This window comes from Antechinus flavipes, chromosome 6 (genome assembly GCF_016432865.1).
Source record: "Antechinus flavipes isolate AdamAnt ecotype Samford, QLD, Australia chromosome 6, AdamAnt_v2, whole genome shotgun sequence".
NCBI lineage: Eukaryota > Metazoa > Chordata > Mammalia > Dasyuromorphia > Dasyuridae > Antechinus > Antechinus flavipes.
The window spans coordinates 45,646,277-45,662,622 of record NC_067403.1 but is presented as its reverse complement, the minus strand read 5'-3'; the positions used below and the strand labels follow the sequence as shown (position 1 = coordinate 45,662,622).

The window sequence follows — 16,346 nt, the reverse complement described above, 5'->3', positions numbered from 1 at the left end:
GAGAAAGTACTAAGAGAAAAAAACTGGTATTTAAAGGTTGACTGGTAATTAGTTTCTTTGTTTTTAATATTAAGACAGCATCTGCAAATGACCTCAGCCAAGTAAATTCACTTTCCTGATCCTCATTTTCTTCATCTTAAAGTTTAGACTTAGAGCACTCTAAGGTTATCCCAGTTCTAGATCTGTGATCCTATGAATTCATTCCTATAAAATCTGAAAAGTGATTTATTTTTTCCATTAACAAGAAATTTAATCATACCACAGCTACAAAAAGGATTAAAAGGTGATCACAACTTCAGTTACCTTCCAAATTCACTCTTTCTGCCTATTCCTTTGAAAACAGTAACAGCCAAAAGTATAAAGTCTTAAAGATCTATGAGATCAGATAGTGTAGTTAGCCTATATTTTGCTTTCTTGCTTATCCACATTAGAAATACAACACCTTAGTGGTCAATTTTGGAGTTACTTTTTGTTTGTTTTCCCCTAAGATTCTGCCTTCTCTAATGAGATACGGGACCTCTGAACCCTGACTCTAGAGCTAACAGAATAAAGAACATATAGAGCAGAACTCATTTCGCTCTGGAGAAGAAATACTTTGTGTTTACCTGAGGCTACAGTTTGTCAGACTTAATGAGGATTTTATTTTAGCCTATAAATTAAAATTGATTCATTAGTGATTGCCTTAAGCAGAAAAAACAATTCTGTTATTTCACTGAAAGATTAATAAGAGGCAATACCTCACACCCACTGGGCAATTTAGTAGGCTAACAGTTAGCCCAAAGGGTCTCTGTGCTCTAAAGTTCTCCTGTTGAGATGCATGTCAGATGATTATATAGACAAACATCTCTTTATAGTGCATAAAAAGGAAAAAAAAAGAAGAAATGGAGGTAAAAATGTTTAAGTCAATTTGGTCATCCTCTACATTCAGGCTATTGCAGAACAGGTGGCTTGGCAGTGATATCATAGGTATTGAGAACAATTTCTGTGGGCAGCCATCCAAATGGAGTCTTGGACCATTCTCCAAAGTTTCAGTTCTAATGACAATTTGTCATTGTTCTCAGGTTGCCTTTTAAAAAGTAATAATGCTGCCCTCCCATTAAAAAGAGTCCCCATTTCAAGAACAGTGATCTTGAGTTACAAAGAGCTCTACTAAGTGAAATGAAAAACAGTATGGCCTTTATTCCACATCTCCTTGGGAAAATAAATTCCTGAACTAAGGTTAAACCTTCTAACTCCATCAGCTAGAAGAACAAAAACTAAAACATGCATTTCAATAAGAGGTATGTTCAATCAGAAAATCTATAAAGCTTTGATTTAAATCCTTAAAGAGCAAAAATATATCATGCATAAAAGAAACCCCTATGTGTTGTACAGCATTGTCTTAGTGGAATATGAGCCATATCTCCCAGAATAATGCACAAATATGGTTCACTCCAAAATTTATTGTAGTACCAAGGTCTTTAAACAAACACTAGATATGTCTTAGTTAGCCATAGGCCAATCCTTATCTTTCAAAAATTTTCTGTGGGCTGATACACACACACACACACACACACACACACACACACACACACACACACACACACTCTCCAAATAATAAAGTTAGAAATGAGAGCCCTACATATTTTCCTAGCTTTTGGACTTGTCCCGGGTTCATTTGTATGCCAATCAAGAAAGTCTTGTCAGGGAAAGCTTTCTAATCAATGAACCTGAATAGATGGAAGCAGAAAGCTACTTAGTGATATCCAGCAGCGATGATGTTATGGAAAACAGAGATGCAATTTACTGAAAACATGAGGCAAAGATGGTATGGTACCCAAAAGAGAATAAAAGAGTGGAATATGATGACAAGAGTAATGAAAATACTGGACAACATCAGCATCTCTACCATGCTAGGATGTAATGTATTTAACACTACGACATGGCCACAAATATCCTTTAATCTTTTCTTCCACACAAGTGTGCTAGTCTCACAAGATATGAAATATATCCCTTTCATGTTTATATGTCTTCCTTATGTATCCTGTAGTATTTGTAGTATGTGGTAACCCATTATGCAATTTACCATGGTTTGAATATGGTAATCTTTTATTATTTTATTTGATATGACATGTTGAAAAGTTATTTTCATATGAAATTATACATCCTCTGGCTGGGTAGTAAAATTCAAGAGACTGGAAGTATACTTAATTGATGGTTTAAAATAAGTATTGACCCACAGAATATCAAGAAATATATTAACTTTCCTATAGGACCACAATAGGGGGGAAAAACACTATATTTAATTACATTGATATATTAAAGGATATCAATATGTTTTCTCAAGCTGATTGGATTTAGAGATAGAAAGTACTTTATGAATCACTAGACCAGACTCTTTCTACCAACAGTGAAACTGGGGTCACAGAATTACAATGTCATATTCAAACCATGAAGCATATTGTTTTTGATTTACAGTAATTCTTTTAAAGAATTATCAGAATTTAAGCAATGAATACTCAGATTTTTCTTTAATATTAACATTTTAAAGTCACCATTCAGAATATGGATTCTATCCTTGAATTTGTGAAAAAAAAAAAAGCCTAGTTAGATGTGGTTGCATATCGTATCAATCAAGTACTTAGTAGTGAGTTATTCTGATGAATAAACTGCCTCATTAAAGAAGCAATTTAAAGGGTCTGCCTTTCATTCTTTTTTTTAAAATTTCTGTCAAATAGCATGAGAATCATTTTAATATTTGATTAAAAGTTTATTTAAATTACAGCAAAGGTAAGAAGTGAGAGTAATTTGGTTATTTGCAAATCTATGTCAATTAAAGGAGAAAACCCAATAGCACATAATTATCAGCATTTTTTTGAGCTAGCATAGACATCATTTTCCAAAAATCTGACTTTATCTATAAAAAAATTGAAATCCACAGTGAAGTGATTTGCTAATGTTCACACTGATAGTTTATGGCAGAACTGGAATTAAAATCCAGGCCTGCTGACTCCCAAATTAGTTTTTCACTATAGTTCACCATAAATATATACTAAAACATTATATGTAGAAAATCTGAGCTTGAACAAATTTCATATCACTTGGAAATAGTCCACTTCAAATCTATGATTGGCTGACCTTCTTCTAAAGTCATAAATTTCTGAAAACCTGCAGGATCACAAATGCCATTTCTGAGATTTTCGCACACATGCACGTACATGCATGCATACATACATTTACAGATACATACCTCCACATCAACTAATACAGAAAGGTTGTACTGAAACTAATATTTTCCAAATATATTTTAATATTGTCTGTTTAGAATAAAGGCATTTTAAATAGTCAGTAGTTGGCTTTAATGATTATATATCTACATAATTTGTCCAGGTATGAAATTTAACAGCAAAAAATTAAGAAAGGGCCATTAAACCACAGGAGATAATTGAGATAGAAATTTAACCAACTGCTAGGGATAAAAAAGTACATTAGGAGACTGGCTATATATCTAATAAACAGAGGAAGAATTATCTGAATCATGGTTCAGGTAACAGAATATTGGACAGAGATTCAAGAGGTTTCAGTTCAAGTTTCCAACTTGCCTAATGGCTTTGGGCATTATCTTTTGACTGCTTTGTGCCTAATTTCCTCATCTGTAATTTTAGGGAGGGTAATTTCTTCCAGTTCTAATATTCTATTATTATGATTCAAGAACCTTATTTTTATGTGCTTTCAGTCTTCTGGTGTTACAAAAGCACTAAGAATGGGCTAACAGTTTCCTTGCAGATAAATTTACTCAGTCTGATGCTGATTGAAAATATAGGAATTGGTATATTAAAAATGTTCATGAATGACTTTTTATTCTAGTTGTGAAGGAAGAACAAGGAGGTAAAGCAGAGTGGTCTTCTATTTAAAAATTAGCTCTTTGGAAAAAAGGCTACATAGGATAAACCTTTAAGCTTAATCTTCTTTATTAACATTTGCTCCATCACTTTCTTAAGTCTAGATAAATTTAAAAAACACCTTAATTTGTAATCTCTGATCATTTCTGAAGTATGAATACTCACACTAAAAATGTAATATTTGGCATATCTTGCTTCAGCATACCACTAGAGGTGAAACTTTATTTATGGAAATTAACCTTTCCCCCCTTGAAAGATTCATTTGTTTCTGATTTACCTCCAATAATACAGGATAAAACTGGATCATTACAAGAAACATTAGATCTAGTAGGTATCAAAGTATTATCCATCTGGGCTGAAAGAGACCTAAGAGAATATACCATCCAGTCTCTTCACTTCAATCCAGAATAGCCAAATACTTGAGGAAGATTAGAAAAGTAGGAAGTGGCAGAGTTGGGATTTGAACCCAAATCTTCTACTCTTTTTTCTGCATGAACTAAGATTTAAATGCTGACCTCCATGTCTAAGCCATGTAAGAAACCCCTAGTCTGATTATTTTATTGACAACTAAGGGAGTGACCTGGGCATCCTAAGAAAGTATTGGCTGAAAAAGCAAGCCTGGATAATTCTATTTAGGATAGTTAGACTGAAAAAAATTCAATTTCGGAGTAGAAAAGATATTTGCTGATCTGGGTGACTACAAGGACATATCACTGGACCTAGAGTCAGGATAACTTAAATTCAAAACAACCTGGGAGACTTAATAGAATCGTGACTGGGGAAGATACTTAACTTCAGTTTGCCCAGTTTCCTCCTGGGTGAAATGAAGATAATATTAGCATCTATATTACAGAGTTGTTTTGAGGATAAAACGAGGCAGTATTTGTTCGTGGCTTTGTAAACATTAAAGCCAGATGCAAATGCTATTTTTTTTCCCCCAAAAGAAATGCAGCCCTTGCTCAGCACTCACACAAAGCATGAATTCTTCTCCTCAGCAGATGCTGAGAAAGCATTGAATTTTGTAACTTGGTATTAATTGCTAGCCCCAAACTCTGAGCTTACAGAGACTTGATAAGAGGACTTCAGGTAGAAATACAAAAATGGAATCCCTGAATATGTATCTTAAGATTCCAGTAGAGAAATGTTGAGATTCTATCCATATATTTAGAGGGGGTAGAATGTGCCTAGTCTATCCCCACTATTTATAATGAGAAACATAACAACTCCATTCCAAATGTTTATATGGACTAATAGTACCTGGCTTATGGTAGAGCCTTCTGAACTCGAATTATTCTGATTATCCAATTGGACACATCATACCTTTGCCCAGTATAATGACATCATTTTGATCCTCTTTGAAGATGAAGAATAATAACCAAGTGGAAAATGTATAATGATATTATAACACATATATCAAAGTGTCACAGTATGATATAAAAGACTAGGACTTTCTATAAAATATAGAATAATATTATTAATTGGTTCCTATTCTGCAAAAAAATAATAAGTGGCTATTTAAAAAATACTATCTCTCTCATTGTTTATAGCTTTATGGTAGAACCTACCAAATGATTTGGGAAATACCATAGACAATATACTACATCACAATAATTCCATACAGAAAAAATTCAACATAATAAGCTTAATTTATAATTAAATTAATATAATTTATAAGACATATATAATCAGTCATACTTTGAAGGCAATTTTGCAATAGATATAAATTCAAGTTTTTTTGACTAATTTGACTACTTTTACAAAGTAATTTATTGCCTTTAACAGAAAATAAATAATAATATAAACTGAAATCCATTAAAAATATCAACACAAACCTTAAGTACTAAAAAAGAAAGTAAATTTATTGTATATGGTATAAAGTTTAAATCAAAGGATCAGGGAAAAGATCATTTGATTATTAGTACCAATATACATTTATGAACAAGAATCACATGAGGTGATAAAATATGAAAGGGCTATGAAATTTTTTGTTTGAAAATCACAGATCTTGAAAACACAGACCTCTCTCTGTGTCTCTCTCTGTCTCCATCTCTGACTGTCTCTTTCTCTTTCTGTATCTGGGTCTCTGTCTCTGTCAGTCAGTCTCTCTCTCTCTCTCTTTATAAACAGACATACACACGCACATACACACACACACACACACACACACACATATATATATATATACATACACATATACATATGTATTACTTTTTTCCAATTACGTTTAGTTTCACTAATAGTTCTTACAGCAAATAGACAATATGATATGGTTCTCCCATCACTTGCTAAAGAATCTTCACCAATCATTTGTACCCTTTTGATTTTCAAGTCTCTCTCTGAAACATATCATATATATTTATTTATATGTGTGTGAAAAATGTGTGTATATAGTACAAATAAATATCTTTATAAATAGATATGCATGTTCATCTAATTATACACAGTTTAAAAGATTCTATTGCTGAGTGTCCAACTTGAAAGTTGGATGTAATAGTGGTTAGAATGAGAATAATTTCCTATTAACACATTTATGCTTCTTTAACACTTATGTCTATTATTTGCACTACTGATATTTCAGGATAAAAAAATAAATCTACTACACGATAAAAAAATGGCCAATAATTATGAGAAAAATATTTTTAAAAAAGCTCTATCACTGAAGGTTACAGAATACTTTTAAAAGTTAGATTTTAGGATCAGCCAATGCAAACAAAGTATTCTTGGGAATACCAATGAGAATGCTGTTTGACAGAAATACTATTCTGAAATTTCACCTAAAAAATCACTATTAGAGATCAAATTGCAAATAAAGTAGATAATATTTTGTATATGTGCCTGTTTTAGATATTGAGTATAATTACTCAAATAGGTTTTTGTTAATCCTGGCTCATATAAAAGAATATACAAGGTCCTATGGTGGAACAATTGTTGGACTTGGAATCAAGAAGACTTGAATTAAAATCTTTCTGCACATACTTGTTAGCTGTAAGACTGGACAAGTTACTAAAATTCTTGCTTAGACTATGAGATTCTGCAAGGCAAAAGAGATGGTGTTACATTAAGAATACCTTACTCAGAAAAACTGAGTATAATCCTGCAGGGGAAAAGTAAACATTAAATGAAATAACAGACTTTCAAGATTTTCTGATGAATAGATCAGAGCTGAAGAGAAAATTTTACGTTAAAGAAAAAAACACAAGAGAAGCATAAAAAGCTAACCACGAAAGAAAAATCATAAGGGATTTAATGTGAATAAACTGTTCCTGTTCCTTTTTGAGAAGATGGTACACATAACTTTTCAGAACTTTATCATTAATAGGGCCTTTGGGGAAAGCCTATATAGATGAAGGTCACAGATTTGAGCCAATTCTATTGGGAAGATCTAAAATAAATAAAGGGATGAGAAAGATGAATATATAGGGAGAAAGGAAAGTGGAGAAAAATGGGGAAATTTATCTCACATAAAAGAGGCATGTAAGAAAGAGCTTTTATGTTGGAAAGGAAGAGAGGGAGTTGACAGGCAATACTTGAACGTCATTCTTATTTGGAAGTATTGCAAAGAAAGAAGACTATACAGAGACATTCAGTTTGGTATAGAAATCTATCTCACTTACCAAGGTAGTAGGGGAATGAGAGGTGGTAAGGAATAATAAAAGGAAAGAGGGTGATAAAAAAAAGGAGAGCAGATTAAGGGAGGCTAAGTCTATTTTGCTTCTATACATTGCCTCCCTTAATTTGCCTTCCTTTTTTATGGATGAACAGAGGAAAAAGAGAAAGAAAAGTAAAATTAAAAAAAAAATAAAATGAAAGAAAATACACAGCAATCATAACTGAATATGAATAGGAAGAATTCCCTTATAAAACAAAGCAGATAACAAAAGAGACTACAAACATAAATCTAATAATATGCTATTTACAAAAAAAAAAAAAAAAAAAAAAAAACTTGAAACAGAAAGACACACCCAGAGTTAAAATAAGTAATTGGAGCAAAATATATTAAGTTTCAGCTGAGGTTAAAAAAAAAAAAAAGCAGCTGTGATAATCATGATTCAAACAAAGCAAAATCTAAATAAACATAATTAAGAGAGATAATTAGTAAATTATAATTTGCCAAAAAGCTCTATAAACAATGAAGTAATATCAATAATAAACATATATGCACCAAATGGCAAAACATCTGAATTCTTAAAGAAAAAGTTAAAGAAATTACAGAAGAAAATGGTAAAATTATACTACTGGGATACTTCACTCTATCTTCTCTAGAAAATATAAATAAACTAGGTAATACTAATCAAAAATAAGAAAGAAATTAAGTAGATCAGAATGGAATTTTAGAAATGTTAGATAAAATAGACTTCTGGAGAAAACTGAATGTAATTAGAAAGGATTGAAATTTTTGTTCAGTTATACCTGGCACTTTCACAAAGAGTCATCATGCATTAGGGCATGAAAATCTAACAAATGCAAAAAATAGGAATATTAAATGTATTCTTTCTATACCTTAATGCAATTAAAAATTACATTCAATAAAAGAGCTTTGGAAGTACAGGTTAAAAATTAATTGTAAAGCAAATAATTTAATCCTAAATAATGAGTAAGTAAAAGAACAAATCATAGAAATAATCAATAATTTCATTAAAGAGAAAAACAACAAGACAACATACCAAAATTTATGGGATACAGCCAAAGCAGTACTTAGAGGGGAAAATTAGTTCTCTAAATGCACCCATCAATAAAAGAAAGAACAGATCAATGAATCTGGCACTCAACTTAAAGAAAACTACAAAAACAAATTAAAATCCCCAAATAAACACCAAAATGAAAATCCTGAAAATTAAAGGAGAGATTAATAAATTGAAAGGTTAAAATTAATGGTATAATATATAAAAATTGAGAGCTGATTTTATGAAAAAAATCCAATAAAACATACAAATCATTTGTTGATTTAAAAAAAATTAAAAAGAAGACAACCAAATTACTAGCATCAAAAATGCAGAGGGTAAATGTACTATGAATTATTAGAACTTATTTTTGCCCAGTGATATGCTAGTAAAATTGATAATCTAAGTGAAATGGACAAATATTTGCAAAAATATGTTGTCTAAATTAACAGAAGAGGAAATTAATTAATTAATCATATTGGGGGAAAAAAGAAATTGAATGAGTCATCACTTAAGTCTGTAGGAAAAAAATATCTTCAGGTACATTTAGCAAGTGATTTCTTTGAAACCTTTGAATAATTAATTCTAATACTATCTAAATTATTTGTAAAAAAAATTGAATGAATCATACTAAAATTTCTATGATACACACACAATTTAATTACCTAAAACAAAGAAAGAAAATCATAGACCATTTTTCCTAATGAGTACCAATTTAAACATTTTAAATAATAATAACAAGATTACAGCAATATATCAAATATCATATACTATGACAAGATAATGTTTATACTAAGAATTCAAAGTTGGTTTAATATTCGGAAAGCTAGAAGCATAACTGACCATATCAACAATAAAAGAAATATGATTATCTCAATAAATGTGGAAAAAAATCTTTTTGACAAAATATATTATCCCTTCCTTATAATTTTGACCCACACATTCAGTTATATGATCTTGTATGGGGTCATTACCCATAGATATTCTAAAAAACTTAAAGCCATTTATATACGAAGAAAGTTGTTCCTTTTGGGTTACGGGTGGACCTAACCCTTTTTTTATTTAGGTCAGGAAGACCTTAACTTATTTATCCATGGTATTCATAATAAGTAGGCCTTGAACCTGATTTCTAGGTCAGCACATTAATCAGTAGGCAAGATGGCTCTTATCCATCAAATCATTCAACAAACTTCTAGGTACTAAATTTTGGTGACATCAAGACAAAAATCAGCAGTCCATATTTTGAAGGAGCTTATATTTTATTGGATGGAAAAGGCACTCATATACATAAGTAATTAAAAGCATATACACAAAAACTGGGGGTTTGGAGGAGGAGATAGAAATGGTGAGAATCAGATAGGTTTCATGGAGAATTTGACACTTTGAGCCTGAAGGAACCTTGGAATTCTAAAAGACAGAAACGAGGAGGGTATATATTCCAAGCTTGGGAAACATTAATTAAATATGTATATATTTTTTTCAAGTGAAGAAAAAAAGCATATATTAGTGTATTGGAACCATTGCATATTAGGAATATGATAAGAATTCCATCCATTGGTTGTAGAAAGGATAATGAATGTCTATGTGATTTTAAAAATATATATATTTATGGAATTTATTCATAGATGGATGTGGATTTAAATGAATATTTTCCCCATGTTACATAACTTTACTTGGACAAAATATATTACCCTATATTTTTGGATTTTTAGCTTTAGGTAAAATATGTTTTGAATACAATTTACGTACCCAAATACTTTTGTATAATATTTTCTTTTACATCTATATTTATAGGTACATATACTTTCATTAAACACAAAATATACTGCTAAATGCAGACAACTTAATTTTACATATTCCAAAATGTCACACTCCTAGTTGATTTTAGAAGCTAATATCCACATTTAATTTTGGGTATATATGTTGTTTTGTAAAATATGCAGTGATTTTTTTGTTTAGGTTTTATTGAAGGAACTATAGGTGAAAATTACATATAATGGCAGACTTTCTTAATATGTCAGTTCTGATGAACTGTTTTGTTCCTCCCCCCCCCTTCTTTTTTTGTTATGAAGAGGAAGGGTAGAATACAAAGGGAAAAGTGTGATAAAAGAAAAAAATTAAATTATGTTAAAATTAACAATTTTCTCCTGTTAAGACTATATATCTAATAGGAAATAAGTTCAATTTACATACAATTAAATGCATATGACTGAACTATCTTCATTTTAATTCTTATGCATTCAATCTCCTTTTGCTTCTGTTATATTAATTTTTTCCAACAAAAATAGGTGGATACAGAATTTTACAAATATACAAGCATATGTATATATTATATACATAGTGATAATATGTAAAGTGAGTAAAATTTATAAGATATGTTCTGTTTTTGTGATGACTATATCAAGTGAGATATGAACTATCGCCATTTTTAAATGGCAATATAGAATCAGAAGTTAAACCCGGAAGCATCCTTATAGATTGTCTTGACTAATCCCCTCAAAATATTTCATTCTTTAAATTGATGATATTTGTGTATATGTATATCTATAATAGCTTTTTTTGGTGGCAAAGAATTGGAAATTGAAGGAAGGTCCATCTATTGGGGAATGACTGAACAAATTGTGGTATTTGAATGTAATAGAGTACATTTGTCCTTTAAGAAATGAACTGGTGGGTTTCAAAAAAACCTGGAAAGACTTACATGAACTTAGGCTGAATGAAGTGAGTAGAACCAGAAGAACATTCTACACAATAACATCAAGATTGTGCAATGATCAATTATGAAAGGCTTAGTGCTTAGCAATATAATATAGTCCAAGACAATTCCAGAAGACTCATGATGGAATATGTTACCCAGATCCAGAGAAAGAATTGTGGAGTCTGAATTGAATTCAAAGCCTACTATTTTCACTTTTTTTGTGTATTTTTCTTTCTCTTGATTTTTACTTTTTTGGGGGGTGGGGGACGGGGGCAATTGGGGTTAAGTGACTTGCCCAGGGTCACACAGCCAAGAAGTGTTGTGTGTCTGAAGCCAAATTTGAACTCAGGTCCTTCTGATTTCAAGGAAGGTGCTCTATCCACTGCACCAACTAGCTGCCCCATGATTCTTCTTTCACAACTTGACTAATGAGGAAATATATTTAACATGATTGCATATATTTAACCTGTATCAGATTGCTTTGCTGTCCTGAGGAGGAGAAAGGGAAGAGAAGGAAGGAGATAAATGTCATAAAAATGAATACTGAAAACCTATCTTTACATGTAATTGAAAAAAGTGAAATATTATTTACCAAAAAATACAACCCCATCAAATTTTTTATTATAAAAATTATTTAGAACTAATTGTTCTTGGTGTACTTAGTTCTGCAATATTTTTCCTAATATAAGAATATTTTTTCCTAATATAAAAATGCATCCTTTTAAAAAATGGTCACAAAAGCAGAATTTATAAATCAATGCAGATGATTAGACATGGCACAATTGTTCAGATCTGAAAGTTACTTTGGCTTCAAGCCCCTTCCATATAGAGTTCAGTACCATGTTAAATTGCACTAAATTATCAAGTTACATTAAATAGAACATTTTTTTAGGACACATATTGTCTTATAGTTCATGTGCATATGGATAAAAAGGTTATCTAAATCAAAAAGAAGTGTTTCTTTATAAGTTAGTGTACCTTCAAATGGTGGAAGAGGAAAAAAAAAAAGCCCTGAGTTCTGCATCTGTGCTTTCTAAACTACAATGTTTTGGGAGTAGCTACATATTTGAACACTAGCAGTATGGTATTATGAAAAATTTGCAAATTAAATAGCGGTTACAATTGTATCTCTATTATTGTGTTGTTATCATCTACTAGAAGCATTTTATAACTGAAAATTCTGAGCTTTCATGCATGGTTAACAAAAATAAATCACTCCATCTGTATTCATTGTGTAAAAAGCATAAAAAGTTGAGATATTGTTCACTTTCTCCTCAAAATAAACAAGGAGAGGAAGGCAATACTTTAAATGCACATACATTTTTCTTAGGTGAGGACAATGTCCATCTCTCTTGATACAATCAGGAAGTGAATATATTAATCTATTTCCCAGGGCCCATCCTATTAATCCAATATTTTATCATTATTTCTAATGTAAGAGACAGACCTAATTTGTTATCCATCATGAAAATACTACAAGGCATTTTTCCCTTCCCTGAAGTACAGAAATAGCCTTTCTGCATGACTGCTTGGAGATGAGGGCTTGTCTTCTGAATCATTCAATTAAGAATTTTTAATATCCAATCCATATGTATTATTTCCCAATCATCCTATTAGAACCTCTCTGGGAGCACAAGACCAAAACCTTGAATACATTCAAGGGAAACAAGATTTCAAAGAAAGGAGCATCTTGCTGAGAACAGGCTCTCCAGCCCAGTGACCACGATGGTCTACAAAAGGGAAGAATATAAGGCATGCAAAAAGTTTTTTCTTAACAATACACTAAAAATAATAAATACATATATAATAAATAAATAATATACAAAATATAAAATCCCTTCACGTTTGCTCATGTTTGAATTTTGGGAAGAAATGCTTCCCAAACAAAAATAAGGAACAAAGAGAAATTATACTTGATAATACTCCTTCACAAAAAAAAGTTTTCTTCCAGGAAATTTCTAACAATCAAGTGAAGACAATAATGGTTTCCATTATACCAAAGAGAGGGGTGTGTGCTTGTGTGTGTGTGTGTGTGTGTGTGTGTGTGTGTGTGCCCAATCATTTCAGGTATATCTGATTCTTTGTGACACCATTGGCAAAGATACTGTTCCTTCTCTATCTCATTTTTAGAGATAAGGAAATTGAAGTAAACAAAGTTAAGTGATTTGCCGAGGGTAACAAAGCTAGTAAGTGTCTAAGGCTGGATTTGAAAACAGGAAAACTCCAGATCTAGCCACTGTACCATATAAGGAACAAGAATAAGTGAAAGGGCTCAAAGAACATTTGATAATACTTTACCATCCATAAATTCTCAATTTCTCAAAGTCATTACTCCTGACTTTGTGGTCATCTGAGTTTGATTTGAATTCAGATATCAACAGAAGTTGGGAGTTTTAGACCAAGTTTGAAGTTCTAGACTGGGCCATCCCATTTGTTTCAGTTTTCACTATTACCAAGAAGGTATACATTTTTGGCTGCCTAAGAGCCTGGAAAAATACATCTTTATGTAAATCAAAGATTTATATGCTCCACCTCAAATATCCACCTATCTGTCTGTACATCTCTTCCTCTTTCTCTCTCTCTCTCCCCCTTCTTCCCTCCTTCTTTCCATCTGCCTTTCTAATTTTCTCTTCCACTTATTGGGATAGGCAATTCCAAGGGTAAAAATCTCTTTTCCCAATGCAGATCAACAATTCATCTGGCCTTAAGGAGATACAGGAGATTCCTTGAATCTTTAATTGTAGCAGCAATATTTCTACCCTAAAAGAAATCAGTCCATCTTTAAAAGAAGATAGAGTAAGTCACTATTCTAATGTTTATGAGCATCCTTTTTATCTGGTTATGCTCTGATTCAAATTACATTCCTCCACCACAAAGAAAGCACTTCTCTGAAGAATACTTTAAACACAAACATCAACCTCATTCTCTGATTCTAATGATATAATCAGGTTATCCTTAACTTTTATTAATTCTCCTTCTAGAACAATTTACCTTTCCCTATTTATGTCCTCCAGCCAACATCCAATTTTAAAGACTATGTCTGGTTTGTGAATTAATATGGAAAATGAACTTAGAACCTTAAGTACTTTAAATGCTTCCCCTTTGTTCCTTTCATTTTAGCTTCTCATCTTTCATTTTAATGACTTCAATGGATTCCTTATGCATTACCATGCATATATTAAAATACAGTGCACAATCTATAAAGCAATTATATCTTACAACTTAGCCATTATTTCACAACATATCTTTGCAGATATTCTTTTGACTTCAGCTTTGTATGTCTTTGTCACTATTCTGTAACTTACATTTTTTCCACTGAGATGATTTGCTAGGACTTCACAGAGATAAAATATCTTTATGAATATAGATCATTTTGTATATCTGGCATCATGGAATATGACTAACCCTATTTCCAGGAAACCTGCACAATTCATTGATGGATGGACAAGTTCTGCTTCAGCTGCAGTAGAATTTGAGATTATAAGAACTGAGGACAGATTGAACTCAGAGTAATCTTCATAACAAATTCTTCTTTCCCTACCACTAAATACACAGTATTGGATGATGGGATGAGATGGGATGAGAAAGTAGAGGAAAGTGTCTATATGTTATGATACTCTACCCCAACCTCAACTTTTGGTTTAGAAAAGAGCCTCTTCTCTTAGAATCCTCAGGGAGTACAGTCAAGAGAGAAAGTTGTGTGATGTCATGTGAGCATGGAGATGGACTAAAGAGAGTATCTTTCTTTGGGCTTTTTAGAAAGGAAGATAAATGTCACTAAGAGTAATCAATTATGAATTAATGAATAATGATTAGCTTTACAGACATATCATTACATAAATATATTATATAGATCAAAGCTTCTTAAACTTGGGTTGAAACCCTATATGGAGTCATGTCACTGAGTGTGAAGATCATGAAATTATGTTTTATTATCAATAAATGTTTGATTTTTATAGCTATTATAGAAAAGATAGATAGATAGATAGATAGATGGATGCCATAGGCAAACTTGGGGTTGTTTAAATTTTTTTTTGGATAAAAAGAGATCACGAATGGAAAAAGCTGAAGAAGTCAAGCTATAGATGATCATGGAGATCTTAAATGATAAGAAAAATCATTCTCCAAATCAGAGTCATGGCAAAATAACTCTACTGTATTTGAACTTGATTCAGGGTTTGCTTATATGATCTCATATTATAGTAATAATAATTTGAAAAGGAAAAAATGTTCATGTTCATTTGTTGATTACCAGGATATCTTTCACCATGTAGATTCTGTAGCCATCCCCCCTCCCCGAGGGGAATTAGAGATGAGTTAGTAGGAATTCTTCACTGTTTGTAACAATATATTTTTATATGTTTTTATATGTGTCACAATGGCATCAAACAATCACCTACCAACATCATGGTATCACTTAGTGACTATAAAGGAAAGGTAATCAAGATAGTGAGACAGGATTAAGAATTCGCTAGTTTTGTCACAAATAGCAACAAGCATATCATATTTATGTTTTATATCTATATATTATAAATTATTGACTAACTGGTGCTAGATTACAGTAAGAATATAAAATCTAGATAAGAATATAAAATCTAGATTCCCTGCCCCAATAGAGCTTGCATTTTGGTAGGTTCTATGTGCATGTATCTATATGTGTTTTTACATATTTATATCTCAAAATGGAATGTCAAAAGAAATTACTTAAGTAGGCAGTTTCCTTCAAAACTTTAAGACATAATAATTAAGAATTTCCTCCCTTCCTTGTTTTCTTCAACATCAGCAAAAATGATTGATTTGTGCCTTTGGTTCTTTTTTTTCCCCAATGAAACTGAATTTTGTCGCATTTTACCAAAGTCCATAAGCACTGATTCCTCAGAGAAATAAATAAGGCCTTATATAATCAGTTCTTTAGCACATTAAAGGGAAAGTACTGTTTCTATCCCTCTTTGATGTTTAAGATGAATTTTTACACTGTCATTTCTAGAACCCAGTCCAGTGGGAAAACTATACCCTTGACAATGAAATACAATCTTACTAATAGATGTGAAATTTGGCTATCATTGGTTGACAATAGATTTTTGACTATCCAATTAAGAGCAAATG

At 31.5% G+C, this 16,346-nt stretch overlaps 1 protein-coding gene across 9 annotated transcripts in view; it reads right to left on the bottom strand.

The window, feature by feature from the left end:
* ADGRL3 (adhesion G protein-coupled receptor L3) overlaps window positions 1-16,346 on the bottom strand; it is a 905,707-nt gene that overhangs the window by 398,546 nt on the left and 490,815 nt on the right. The gene's annotated exons all lie outside the window — the stretch shown is intronic.